We start from the raw sequence: 15,518 nt of genomic DNA on the forward strand, positions 1-15,518 counted from the left end.
TGAAGATTAGCCCTAAAGTTGATGGAAATATTCAGTTACTCCCCATATCGAACCCTCAATGTACCAAGCTCAAAAACTAGCACTCTTAAACTCTACTAGCTCGCGCTAGTCACGAACCAAGCCACCTAGGACCGAGACTATACCCTACTAGACCTATTAGAACCACGGCTACAGCCCCATGCTAGTCACAGCTCGCCCACGAAACCCTAAACGCCAAATGATCACCCAAACGGCCACCTCAACTCCACGATGCTAGTGGTTCCAAATGCGAGTCCTGAAACTTGTGGCCCCTCTATAAGCCATGACTCAGACCCAACAAGGTCTTGTCCATGGCCTGGAACGGTCCCTTACACCACCGGCTCACTCAACAATCAATCTACCCTAAAAAACGTGGCCCCTCCTCACAAATCACCGATCGACCTTTCTTAATTCTCCACTAACCTCCAACTCCAGCATAATGGCACCTCCTTATCACCGAGAACAGCCCTGGAAATACACTCAAACAGCAGCCCTTCGCAACAACACAAAGAACTTGAGATTCATGTAAGAAAATTCGAATTATTCATGTCAAACCTTTCACAAGATGTAACCATAAGCAAGAACGAAACATAAACATGCATAATCGTGTATTTCAGTATATATATATAGCGTGAGTGAAGAGAAACCAAAAATATTGGCGTGCCTTGATGAATTCTACGCAAGAAGATCGAAGAACGAGTGTCGGATAAATTTTTCTTGCAGGGGAAGGGATTGGATGAAGCTTTGCTTGGGTTTTGGTTGCTGAAACCGAGGGAGAATAGTGAGTGGAGGAGGTGGGCGGCTGATTAGATTAGGTTCAGGTTAAGGAATAGATTAGTGTAATATTTAAGTAAAAATTAAGGTGCATATGGGCCTTAATGTGGTTTTAAAGAGAATAAAAATGGGTTTTAGGCCCATTAAGCTTAAAAACAGGCCCAATAAGTCCAAACACGCTCCTGAAAATATTTCGTTTTGGTAAGTTTTTGAAAATATTAGCCGAGCCCTCAAAAAGTCTTTCGTTTCGATAAAATTTGCGTAGCAAATAAAAAATATGCTATGACGGGTAAAAATACCCAACAAGGCCCATTTCTTGAAAAATAAATTTAAAACACCTTATATTAATTAATAAAAATTAATCATGTGATTAAAATAATTTTTCTGGTAATTCATCGGTCTCCATTCCTCGTTCGAGCATGAAATGCATCTAGAAACCCTAATGCATGAACTTTTAAAATAATAGGAAATAAATCCTATCATGTAAGGATTATGCATAAAATGTGTCACGCCCCGTGTCCGAAGCATCGGTGACATCCGGCATTGTTTAACAATTATATTGAAAACAATAAAGCTTCGTATCAAATCAAACCAGTCTTTTTTATAAATAAAGTATTGTCTTACAATGACAATGAAATAAATACATCAGAGTTGCGAAATTCGGAAAACTAAATAAAAGGGATAAATTGGTTCTTGATCTTGATCATCGTTCACCAACCCCAGAAAGCTTCCTGCTCCTCCTCATTTATTTGCTCTTCAGTTTTATCTGAAATTTGTAAGGGGTGAGTGTTTTGGGAAACACTCAGCAAGTGGGGGTCGATCGATTCCAAAGATACATATAGAACTTAATTCTTTAAAAAATTTTCTTTAACATACTTTCAAAACTTAATATTCTTAATTTGACGAGACGGAAATGAATCGAATGAAAAACGGAACTTATCAAACAAAACAGAAACAATTCAGATCATTTCAGAACAACCATAACACTGTTACTCATCTCGTTTCCATGGTCAAATTGTCCCCAATATGTTAGTCCTCTAAGGGGTGAGGCCAGAACTCGGTTTTATACTCACCGGTGGGGGCCAGACAGAATCACAATTCTCGTCCCATTTCAAATTGAATTGTAACAGTGTAAACAGAATTCAGAAATAACAGACAGAACTTTTCAGATTTTCAGATTTCAGAGTTTTCATACGGACACAGCGGAATCAAAGGAATTCGAAGCATAGAAGAAACACATAATCGATCGTAATTTTAAACAAAACAGATAGCCATTTTCGAAAATAAGGACACACATATATGCATGTCACATTATTTATATAAAAGTTAAAAAAGACAACAAAATATGTAACAAAAGCCCACTTACAGTAGTTTTTCGAAGATAGGTTCGAAATTTGCAGACTTTGACACGAAATTTCCTTTCGAAAATTTGGCAGCACTTCTACGTAATCTCAACAAATACTGTCTTCAATTCGGCAGCACCTCGACGTAGAACTCTAGCACTTGACTGCACGAAACCTTCTTCTTTCTTCCTTGTTAGCCTTGGCCGAAATTTTGGAGAGTTTGGTGGAGGGGTGAGGGCCGAAATTTCTAGGCTTTTTGGAGTGTTTTTCTCTCAACCTTGATGTCTTATTTATAGGTGCAAGAGAGACCTTCCTCATACCCCATTTGGCCGATTTCTTGAGGGCTAAGATTTGCCATTATTGCATTCCAAAGTTTCATGCATTCTCCAAGTCCAAGGTTAGCCTTAATTGTGGTACAAAATTCCATGCAAGCTTCAAGAGTCACCTTGGTTTCCTATAGAGTCATTTCTTGCATCATTAATGTGTCTTAACCTTTAGCTCATCCTTTAGCTTCTTCCTTGGTTATTTCAAAGGTTACTTCTTGCATAATAAGTTTGTCCAATTCTTTGGCTCATCTTTTAGCTTTCTTTTTGGTCTCGTTAGGACAAGCTTGGTTGAGCTGCTTTGAGCTGACAGATCGAGTCCTTGAGCTGCGGTTTTACTCCTCCCGGTGACAACACTTCAATGGATGTGGTTATTTGCAGCTCGGCTTCATGTTGAGTTAATCTCCGAGCTTTGAAGCTACTTTCTCGAGTTATGTTAGCTGAAAATATAAGTTCATATTTAAGTTTATAGTTAGAATGAAAGTTTTTGAGCTTAGATTAAGCTAAATTTTAAGTTTATATTTCCTACATTATTTGCTTCGGATCAAAATTTCCGGTTTCTCACATCCCTCCCTCCTTATTGAAAGTTTCGTCCTCGAAACATGGATCAACTCGAGCTTTTGAATAAATGAGGGTATTGTGAACGCATTTTCTCTTCGAGTTCCCAAGTTGCCTCCCTCTCGGTATGATTTGACCACTGCACTTTGACGTATGGGATTGTCCGGTGCCTCAACACTTGGTCTTTTGTGTCCACTATTCGGATAGGTACTTCTTCGTATTTGAGTCCTTCATTGAGATTTCCTTCAATCATCAGTGGTGAAGTTTTAAGAACATGACTCGGATCTGGAACATATTTCCTCCGCTGTGAGATGTGGAAAACCTTGTGAATCCTGGACATATCAGGCAGCAAAGCAAGACGGTAGGCTAAGGTTCCCACCCTTTCCAATATTTCGAACGGTCCTACATATCTCGGGTTTAACTTTCCGGATTTACTGAACCGAACCACTCCTTTCATGGGAGAGACTTTGACGTAAGCTTTTTCACCAATCTCTAACTCTAACGGTCTTCTTCTCATATCTGCCCAGCTCTTTTGTCTATCTTGGGCTGTCTTGAGTCTTTCTTTGATTACAGCTACTTTGTCAACGGTTATTTGTAAAAGTTCTGGTCCGGTAACGGCTTTTTCTCCGACTTCGTCCCAATGTAGAGGCGACCTACACTTTCTACCATACAAAGCTTCATACGGAGCCATCTCGATGCTACTGTGATAGCTGTTGTTATAGGCAAATTCTATCAGCGGTATGTGGGGACCCGGGCTCTAACTCAATTATCTTTGGGATTAAGTGGATCTTTGCTAGAAAATGTGGGTCAAAATTTTTTCTTTTAATATCAAAAACAATTGTATATAAATCACACACAAATGATATCTCTATTTTATTTCAACCGAAGTAAATAGATGTCTTGATTCATTACAGTCATACAAAATGGCGTTTTAAAAACAAACAACTACAGATCAACATGTAGAATCACTAGTTCATCGTCTATGCCCGTAATCACCACGCTATCTCGATCTCTCATCTTTGTCTCGACCCTGATCATGTCCCACCTGTTGTTATGCACACATACAAATACAACAACAGCCGGAAACTCCGGTGAGAACAAATCCCTGTATAAACATGTATACATGCATATCATGCAATTAAATACGAAATCATGACACTTGAATCAGCAATTATGACACATTGGTGAATACAAATAAAATTCTTCGACTCTTATTCTTTTATTCGACTCATATCTAAGTCTAGGGATCCTGGTGTGAATAAGACGTAACAAGTCTCCCATCTACTCTCCCAATCGTGGCGGCGGTACGTCTTATTCCTAGACTTCGGTCATGTCTGTATCGAATCTCTACAATCGGAGTCGATCTTCTCCTATGCTTCGATACCACAGAACATCTAGAAAGTTTGGCAAATCTGCCAATGACTCCCCTATCTCAATGCGTGTAAATAAATCAAGGTAAAGCACAAGCATAGCAAGGTATAGAAATCTAGTATGTGATTTTGGGAAACTCGAATCAAATCTAACTCGAGTTGTATCTTCCCGAATCAACATGAATTATACCTTTCTTTCTGTCAATCTGACTCTGTCGAAGTCTCGAACTCAAGGCCTGTCAATACTCAATATGGGAATGACAATATCGAGGAGTACAATATTAATACACCAATCAATTCAATACTGGATATAATCAGAAATAAATCAAATTCTGTTTTGATAGCATAAATGCACAATCTCAAGATACCCAACAATACAAATATCAACAGATAGCAATCTCAACTCATAATCCGTAACAATACAAATCTGATATCAATTCTCACTCAATTCCTCCCGAAAATCATAACAATTTCAGAAACAATCTGTTCTTCAATCCGGTTTCAATTATACGATGTCTAACATGTCAAGAACCTCATATATGAATCATATCCGATTCTGACAATACCATAATTTCAGATCATATCAAAACTTAAGAAAACTTACGTTCGTATGAAGCCTGCGTCAATAGGAACACAGTACTGAAGTCGGATTCAAAATCGGACGGACGGATCTTCCGCAAACTTCGAATTTCAAAGAAAAAAGGCGTAAGGATTTTCTTTACCAATATTTCGACTTTTGCTGGTTCTGAGGGAAGGAACGAAGACGTTTTTCTATATATATATATATCTATNGCTTCATGTTTGTGCAGCACGTCTCGCGCATATGCGCGACCTCCCTCGGCACATGGCAAGTCAAGCTGCTCGCGCATATGCACGCCTTATCTTGCGCATATGCGCGAGACCTTCGTCTCGGCACATTTTAAAATCGATTGCCCCGCTCATATGCGGGCCTTATCTCGCGCACATGCGTGAGGTCTTCGCATCTGGACTTCTTGGAACCGCACAGCTCGCGCATATGCGCGCCCACCAGCCGCGCATATGCACGAGACCTTCTGTCCTCGCACATATACACAACTCAACAATTCCAATCTAAATCTCAACGTGCTCTGTCTATAATCATATCAATCAATCAAATACTCATCTCAGATTAACATGATAAAATCTCGGGCATTACAGGGTAACTGTTCACTCCAGATTCCAGGAAAATCCAGAGCACATGCCCTCAACATGTCCTCGAGGGTTTGAATTGTTCTCTCGGTTTGGCCATCAGTTTGTGGGTGATAAGCCGTACTTAGAGTTACTTTGGTTCCCATGGCCTTCTGAAAACTTTTCCAGAATCTTGATACAAATCTTAGATCTCTGTCAGACAGTATACTTGCCGGGACTCCATGTAGTCTCACTATATTGTCCATATACAAGGTAGCGAGTTTATCCAGGTTGTAAGTCATCCATACCGGTAAAAAATGTGCAGACTTTGTCAATCTGTCAACGATTAACCAAATTCCATCATGACCTTGTCTTGAATTTGGTAGTCCGACTACAAAGTCCATGGAGATGTTATCCCACTTCCATGTTGGTATTTCCAATGGCTGTAAAAGTCCTCCAGGCCTTTGATGTTCTGCCTTGACTTGTTGACAGGTTAGGCATTTGGAAACAAAGACGGCTACGTCTTTCTTTATGCCATTCCACCAGTAGTTGTTCTTCAGGTCTCTGTACATTTTGGTGCTTCCTGGATGTACTGAAAATCTCGATTTATGTGCCTCGGTCATTACTTCTTCTCAAATTCCATCGACATCGCGCACATACAACTGTCCTTCCATCCAAAGGATACCATTCTCATCCATTTGAAATTCTAGAAGTTTTCCTTCTTGGATCTGTTCCTTGATTTTAAAAATGGAGGTGTCTTGGCTCTGCTGCAATTTGATGGTTTCCCGGAGTCCTGATTGTGCCAATAGTGAAGATAAGCTTACTTTTTCAAAGTTTCTTCGGCTTAAAGCATCTGCCACCTTATTCGCCTTACCTGGATGATAATTGATTACCAAATCATAATCTTTTAGAAGTTCCATCCACCTTCTTTGCCTCATATTTAATTTTTTTTGGGTGAAAATGTACTTGAGGCTCTGGTGGTCAGTAAAAACTTCACATTTTACTCCATAAAGGTAGTGCCTCTAGATTTTAAGCCCAAATACCACTGCGGCTAATTCCAAGTCATGAGTGAGGTAATTCGGCTCATATGGTTTTAGTTTCCGTGAGGCATAAGCAATTACCTGCCTCTCTTGCATAAGTACACACCATAATCCTCTTTTTGAAGTGTCACTATATATTATGAAGTCCTTGCCATCTTCAGGGAGGATTAATACTGGTGTAGTTGCGAGTTTTGTTTTCAGGGTTTCAAAACTCTTTTAACATGCTTCATTCCAAATGAACTTTGAGTTCTTCTGAGTAAGTTTGGTAAGAGGAATGGCAATTGACGAAAATCCTTCCACGAACTTCCTATAATAGCCAGCTAAACCAAGAAAACTCCTTACTTCAGTTACTGTCTTTGGTTGTGGCCAATCCTTGATTGCCTCTACCTTCTTTGGGTCTACTGACACTCCAAAATCAGAAATTATATGGCCTAGGAATGCCACACTCTTTAACCAAAATTCACACTTTTTGAATTTGGCATATAGTTCTTTCTCTCGTAATGTCTGTAACGTGAGACTTAAATGTTCTCTGTGTTCTTCACTTGGTGAGTACACCAAGATGTCATCTATAAAAACAACCACAAATCTGTCGAGGTATGGTTTGAACACTCGATTCATCAGGTCCATGAATGCTGCAGGAGCATTTGTTAAACCAAAAGGCATTACTGTGAATTCGTAATGTCCATATCTTGTTCTAAATGTAGTTTTAGGGATATATTCTGTTTTGACCTTTAATTGATGATAACCAGATCTCAGATCGAGTTTTGAGAAGATTGTGGCTCCTTTTAATCGATCAAAAAGGTCGTCTATTCTCGGGAGTGGGTACTTATTCTTTATGGTGATCTTGTTTAACTCCCGATAGTCAATACATAGTCTCATACTCCCGTCTTTCTTCTTGACGAATAGTACTGGGGCTCCCCACGGGGATGCACTGGGACGAATCTGCTTCTTGTCCAGTAATTCCTGGAGTTGTTCCTTTAACTCTTTCAATTTGGCTGGAGCCATTCGGTATGGTGCCTTTTAGATTGGTGCAGCACCAGGGACCAAATTAATTTCGAATTCCACTTCCCTAGCGGGTATCTCACCCGGTAATTCCTTGGGAAAAACGTCTGGAAATTCCTGAACAATTGGAATATCTTCCAACTTTGGGGTTTCTTCTTCTTTAATCTCATTGATCATTGCCAGATAAATTTCCTCTCCTCCTCTAATGGCCTTCCAGGCTTGTGAGGCAGATAGCAGAGATTTTCTTTCTTTGGATTTTCCGTGATATACGACTTCCTCTTTGGTCGGAGTCTGGAGTCTAATTTCTTTCTTTTGACAGTCTACTATGGCATGGTTTTTAGCTAACCAGTCCATTCCAAGGATGATGTCAAACTCAACCATATTGAGTTGAATCAATTCTACTTCAAAAGTTTGTTCGCTGATACAAATTTTACAGTTTCGGTATACTTTGTGTGTCTCTATTATTTTACTTGTCGGTGTTGCCACTCTTAATGGTTCATTAAGAGTATCATGTTCAAGTTTAAGCTTCTTAGCAAACCTTCTAGACACAAATGAATGTGTGGCACCACAATCAAACAAAGTATATGCAGACATTTCATTGAGTAAGATGGTACTTGCTACCACTTCATTGGTGTTATCAGCCTCCTCCTGAGTTATCGCGTACACTCGCGCATTAGTCTTGTTTTCGTGTTGCTTGTTGGGTCCCATCCTCTTGTTCTTGTTATCTGGACAATCTTTGATTCTATGACCCACCTGTCCACACTTGAAACATGCACATGTCTTCCGATAGCATTCTCCGGTATGATACTGTTTACAGGTGTCGCACCACTTCCCTTTCTTATTGCCAGTATTGCCAAAACTTCCTTCGTAAGGCCCTCTTGAATAATTTGGCTTCTTAAACTTGGGACCATTCTGAGCGGATTGATTGACCATCGGTCATTTGTTCTTATTTTCTTCCTCGCGGCGTTTGATATCCGTTTCTGCGCTCATTGCAGCGCCCATCAAATCCGCAAAACTGTTTGGCTTGAATACTGCCAAAGCTGACTGAATACGGCTGTTGAGTCCCTTTTTAAAACGATGCATTTTTAGCGCTTCATCAGACATGATCATTGGGACATAGGTTCCCAGATCATTGAACTGTGAAGTGTATTCCATTACTGTCATGCCCGGAGCCTGTTTGAAGTTTTCGAACTCGCTCAACTTCTGCAGACGAAATTCGGCTGGGTAGTATTGTTTCAAAAATTCTCTCTTGAAAATCTGCCATGTGATCTCTTCCACTTCATCTAGAGATGGTGCCACAGTCTCCCACCATTTCCTTGCTCGGTCTTCCAAAAATGGTGTCACAACCTCCACTCTCAATTCTTCAGGCACTTCCAGTAAGTGTAGTTGTGATTCGACATTCTTAAGCCAGTTACGGCTGACTTCTGGATCTGGGTTCCCATCGAAAGTCGGGACTCGATTCCTCCTGAGAGATTCGTAATGGTATTTAATTCCACGTGGTTGTGGTTCAGGTAGTGGCTGCATGGCGTTGGCAAGGGGATTAACGATTCCTTGCAACGTAGCGACTACAATGGTAGCTATCGCCATCATGTCTTCTTGACTGAGATTCACTCTTGGTAGTGGTGGATTTTCATTTTGGTTGGCACTACGAGGGTTACGATTGTTTCGGGGTGGTCTGCCTGCCATATCCTATAAACATGTAATTTATTAATTTGTTTGTCACAATATTTAATCAAAGAAATCATTAATTTGAAAAATTTTTATACAACCAAAAGTTTCTAATAAATGATTAATCAGATAGTTCTGGTTACAATTGATATTGAATCTAGAATTCTCTCCCTATTCGTCTATCACTTCACCGTCTCCTTCTGCTTCATTAATTTCTTCTTCCACGGGGTCTTCTTCTAGTTGTTCCATGAGTTCTTCCATGTTGATCATTTTATTTTGTAGGTGTTAGATGTGATTCTGCAACTGAGTGTTGTGGTGGTCAAGGTTATTTACTTGTTCCTGAAGCTCCTGTATTGTTGATTGGCTTACTTTCTCATCGATTTCTTGTTCCTCGATTCGTTCTTCAAGACGGCGTTGGGTTTTGAGGAGGCTATCATTCCGGATTTGGAGTGTAAAAATCCTATTCTGAGCTTTGTTTAACTCTTGCTTGGTGATCTCGTGTCGACGTTCCGATTCCAGATGATAGGCAGCATAACGTCTAACGTCCTCGCTTAGTTTCTTTTCTTCCTCTCTGGCTTCACAAAGATCCTCCATCATACATACGTTATTCCCATCCAGTTGGTAGTTGTCTCTCTCAAGTTTTTCATTTTTACCTTTTAGTGTCTTAATTTCTGCTTCCTTTTCTTGAAGTTGTTTTTGAAGTTCATTTATAATGCTCTAAAGATCCATGTTTGTACTCCTATAAAGATAAAAACACAATTTTATTGATAGTATACTCATCCAATTTGTAAATATGCAATAAGATAATAGAAAGTTTCATTTAAAATAATTTGATACACATAATATTTTCTTAATCGCAATTTTATTACAATCCAGATACTTTTATTATAATCTTGATACTAATCTAATCTATCATCTCTCCCCCGTCGCTGTCGCTGTCGCTGTCACTGTCGTCATCGGCCACCTCCATCGGTGCTTCTTCCTCTTCCTCCATGTTCTCTATTACCAGGTGCAAATAGTTGTTCTGATCTTGGAGTTTGTCCATAGTGCCGTGGAGCTTTGAGATGTACCGCTTTTGCTTGGCGCTGAAATCTTCCTGACGCTGAGTAGCGCGCTCTCTCTCTGTCTCAACTCTTTCCAGCAGATCCTTGTTTAGTGAAGCTAAGCGCGCAATGCGAGCCGAATCAGTTGGTATCTGTAGAAGTTGGCTCTCAGCCAGGTCCAAGTGATGAGTCAATCGCTGTACGTCAGTCTCTAAATTGTGCCTGATCTCACTAAGTTCTTGCTTTTCCAGTTTCTCCTTAGCCAGTTGCGCCTTCAGAGTTGCTATCTCCCTAGCTTGATTATCGATGGTAATCTGACGCATACGAAGGGCAGCCTGTGCGCGCGTACGTGGAGCAGCCATTTCCTAGGATAAAGATTGAGGTAAGGCATTAGAATCGTATAAAGGATAGAAAGGCACAAATAATAAAGTTGTCGTGGAAAATTTTTGATATTAAGAGTTGCGAAGCAATCGAAGGGATAGATTTTTGAAGTTGATCGAAAGTTTCGGGAAACAAATGAATGTTGAATACAGGTTGGGATATACTAGGCTTTTGCCAAAATTTGACTTCGTCAAATTTTGTCTGTCAAAATCCCAGCGGGATTATGAACCTGACGGCTCTGATACCACTTAAATGTCAAGCCCCGTGTCTGAAGCATCGGTGACATCCGGCATTGTTTAACAATTATATTGAAAACAATAAAGCTTCGTATCAAATCAAACCAGTCTTTTTCATAAATAAAGTATTGTCTTACAATGACAATGAAATAAATACATCAGAGTTGCGAAATGCGGAAAACTAAACAAAAGGGATAAATTGGTTCTTGATCATCGTTCACCAACCCCAGAAAGCTTCCTGCTCTTCCTCATTTATTTGCTCTTCAGTTTTATCTGAAATTTGTAAGGGGTGAGTGTTTTGGGAAACACTCAGCAAGTGGGTGTCGATCGATTCCAAAGATACATATAGAACTTAATTCTTTAAAAAAATTTCTTTAACATACTTTCAAAACTTAATATTCTTAATTTGACGAGACGGAAAGGAATCGAATGAAAAACGGAACTTATCAAACAAAACAGAAACAATTCAGATCATTTCAGAACAAACATAACACTGTTACTCATCTCATTTCCATGGTCAAATTGTCCCCAATATGTTAGTCCTCTAAGGGGTGAGGCCAGAACTCGTTTTATACCCACCGATGGGGGCCAGACATAAATGGTTTTATACCCACCATTGGGGGCCAAACAGAAATGGTTTTATACCCACCATTGGGGGCCAGACAGAATCACAATTCTCGTCCCATTTCAAATTGAATTGTAACAGTGCAAACAGAATTCAGAAATAACAAACAGAACTTTTCAGATTTTCAGATTTCAGAGTTTTCATATAACACAGCGGAATCAAAGAAATTCGAAGCATAGAAGAAACACATAATCAATCGTAATTTTAAACAAAACAGATAGCCATTTTCGAAAATAAGGACACACATATATGCATGTCACATTATTTATAACAAAGTTAAAAAAGACAACAAAATATGTAACAAAAGCCCACTTACAGTAGTTTTTCGAAGATAGGTTCGAAATTTGCAGACTTTGACACGAAATTTCCTTTCGAAAATTTGGCAGCACTTCGACGTAATCTCAACAAATACTGTCTTCAATTCGGCAGCACCTCGACGTAGAACTCTAACACTTGACTGCACGAAACCTTCTTCCTTCTTCCTTGTTAGCCTTGGCCGAAATTTTGGAGAGTTTGGTGGAGGGGTGAGGGCCGAAATTTCTAGGCGCTTTTTGGAGTGTTTTTCTCTCAACCTTGATGTCTTATTTATAGGTGCAAGAGAGACCTTCCTCCTACCCCATTAGGCCGATTTCTTGAGGGCTAAGATTTTCCATTATTGTATTCCAAAGTTTCATGCATTCTCCAAGTCCAAGGTTAGACTTAATTGTGGTTCAAAATTCCATGCAAGCTTCAAGAGTCACCTTGGTTTCCTATAGAGTCATTTCTTGCATCATTACTGTGTCTTAACCTTTAGCTTCTTCCTTGGTTATTTCAAAGGTTACTTCTTGCATAATAAGTTTGTCCAATTCTTTGGCTCATCTTTTAGCTTTCTTTTTGGTCTCGTTAGGATAAGCTTGGTTGAGTTGCTTTGAGCTGACAGATCGAGTCCTTGAGCTGGTGTTTTACTCCTCCCGGTGACAACACTTCAATGGATGCGGTTATTTGCAGCTCGGCTTCATGTTGAGTTAATCTTCGAGCTTTGAAGCTACTTCCTCGAGTTATGTTAGCTGAAAATCTAAGTTCATATTTAAGTTTATAGTTAGAATGAAAGTTTTTGAGCTTAGATTAAGCTAAATTTTAAGTTTATATTTCTTACATTATTTGCTTCGGATCAAAATTTCCGGGTTCTCACAAAATGCATAAAAATATTTAAACATCTAATTTAATTAAAACCCTAGATTGCATACAGTCAGGTTATGTGAATTAAATTCATGGACTTTACATGTGCAATTGGTAATAAGGCTGAACATATTGACATCAACAGAGGTAAAGATGGCATTGAGTGCCTTTGAGTTGAAATTTGATGTCTGAACCTCATCATTAGACCATGCACTCTTAGGTTTAAATCAACTGTCACCATCAACATCAACAATTCTAGGTGGTGACCAACCGTCTAGAACCCGTTTCAAAGCTCTTTCCTCGATGGATTTTATGTGTATCATCATCTTGACTTTCCAGACGCATAATTCAATCCATCCAAAACCGGTGGTCTAAAGACAGCACTTGAAGCTATTGCGTCCATTGAGCTATCGTTATATTTCCTGTAAAAACAACAGTAAACCAAAATCAATCACTTAGTATATCAAGATTTTGCTCTGATACCACTTAAAAGAGCATTGTTGATCATGAACAGACCATAAATAAATTATAATGTGTGTATCATAAGTTAGTGTTGTGCTCTGATATTGTAGAAACCAGTACACAACATGCAGCGTAAATTAATTATTTAACACACAAGTAAACTTTAACAAATAAACACCAGATTTAAATTATGCACAAATACGAATACTTGTGAAATGCCTCATGACAAAAAGCTCACTAGAAAATATGTAAATAATTTACAAAAAACAATATTAGTAAAATTAAAAAAACCGAATTCCTTGAACCTCCAAGGAATTAGAATGCATCAAAAACTCAAACCAAATACTAGATGCATAAAACGAAAACATATTCTTTAAAACCAAACGAACCGCTCTTCACCCAACACTTCACGCAGTGTTGTTCTTGAGTGTCGTCAACATCAATCAGCAATACGGAACGTATATGAATCAATCACACAAACTCTTCACACGAAAATCATCAGCTCTAAACTCTATGTATGCTCAGAGAAAACTCCAGCAGCTGAACAAAGTGATCAACTGATCACACGAAAACCTTCAGCAGATGCACAAAGTGATCAATCAATCACACGAAAGAACTTCAGAGCAAATATATATTGAACTCTCGTAATATCTTCTCTGCAATACTCCTCTTCGCAATCACGCCCCACGGCTATAAGGCACTAAATATTTATATCCAATACTTGACTTAAAAACAATTCTATAAAAGAGACCTAAAAAATATGAAAACAAAATTTTCATTAGAGATAAAATACCATATTAAAAACAAATCTTCTCATAATCTAGAAATAAATCAAGCAAAATCTTATAATCTAGAAAGACAAAATCTTAAATTAATAATATCAATTTAACAAAATAATAAAAGAATCAAATATTCCTTTCAGAAATGTTTGATGTTATACTAATAGATTATCTCTCACTATCTTATCTTCCAACTAAATCTCGAAAAATTACCTCTTCATTTTTCTTGATGAAAATAGATCACAGTAGACTCGGAAATGGTGCTTCGTGGTGGTGAAGAACAAACCACTTATGGTGCTTACTCTTGAATGCGATGGATTTGAAGAATGACAAGAAATCGAGAAAATTCAAGAATGATCCAAGAAACTAACAGTTGGTTCATATTTGTAAATTTTTTAATGTTTTGAATAAATTAAGTTTTAAAAATTATTTTGATTAAATTATATTTTAATTGTTCCTAATTGTATTGTTATGATTAAATTGAGTTCTAATCGTTATATGCAAAATGATAAAATACACACGCTCTAAATAGGGGACAATAAAAAATATACGACTCATTTTAAATTTAATTAAATAAAAGAGATTTTGACTTTTTAAAATTGAAAAAATAGAGTTGAATGCTGTTAATTAGGTGATTTCATTTATTAGGTCATTAATTAGTTAGTTAGATTTTACTTTTTAAAAAAATATTTTTTTAATTGATATATCCCTCATCGATTTGAGTTTTCATTTATTCCCGTTATTTTTGTGTTCTTCACGACAAAATAATCAAAAATCATTTGAAAATTTGAAGATTTGTAGAGAAGTAAGTATATACTTGAATGCTCTGTATTGCTAGATTTGTTTCAATTTAGTTCTGATTATTTTTTTTTAGAATTTTTGTGAGTGGAGTTAGTGTGAATATTTACAGTCGAAGGAAAAAACAAAACAGATTTCCATCTGTAGGAGAATTTGGTAGAAGATAAGTTTGAATGATATGTAATTTATTTGAATTTAAAGACAATCGATTTGATTTTATTAACATGTAATGTGTTTGTGGTGAATTTTTAATTTTGGTGTGGGTCGAGTGGACAAGATTGTAATGTGTGTAGTAGATTTTTAAATTTGGGTCGTGCGGGTGGTAAATTGTTTCAATTTTGAGACGAGTGGGTCGAGTGATAATGTTAGAGGTTTGGTTTAGGGTTTTGTTTAGGGTTTAGGGTTTGGGTCGGGTGGGTAGGAAATTTTTGATATTTTTGAGTTTTGATCATTTTATAATATATAATTAACTTTATATATGATTAGAATACAAATATATTAAAAAAATTTATTTGTGTAAACATTAGTTATATGTTATAATTTAAGTATGTTAGTTAAAAAATTCATAACAAGTAGAAGAATGTATCTCTTATTTTAACAATGTAGGTTGAATTTATACTCGACTAAAAATCTTAACAAGTTTTATAATTCCACTAAAATTCATAACAAATTTTATAATAATAGAACTAAAAAATTCATAACAAATTTCTCTACATATTCACTTTAATGAATGTATATCGAAGTATATGAAATTATATTTATTGTATATAAACATTAACAAATTTTATAATTCT

Source organism: Primulina huaijiensis, chromosome 8, assembly GCF_012295235.1.
Source record: "Primulina huaijiensis isolate GDHJ02 chromosome 8, ASM1229523v2, whole genome shotgun sequence".
NCBI lineage: Eukaryota > Viridiplantae > Streptophyta > Magnoliopsida > Lamiales > Gesneriaceae > Primulina > Primulina huaijiensis.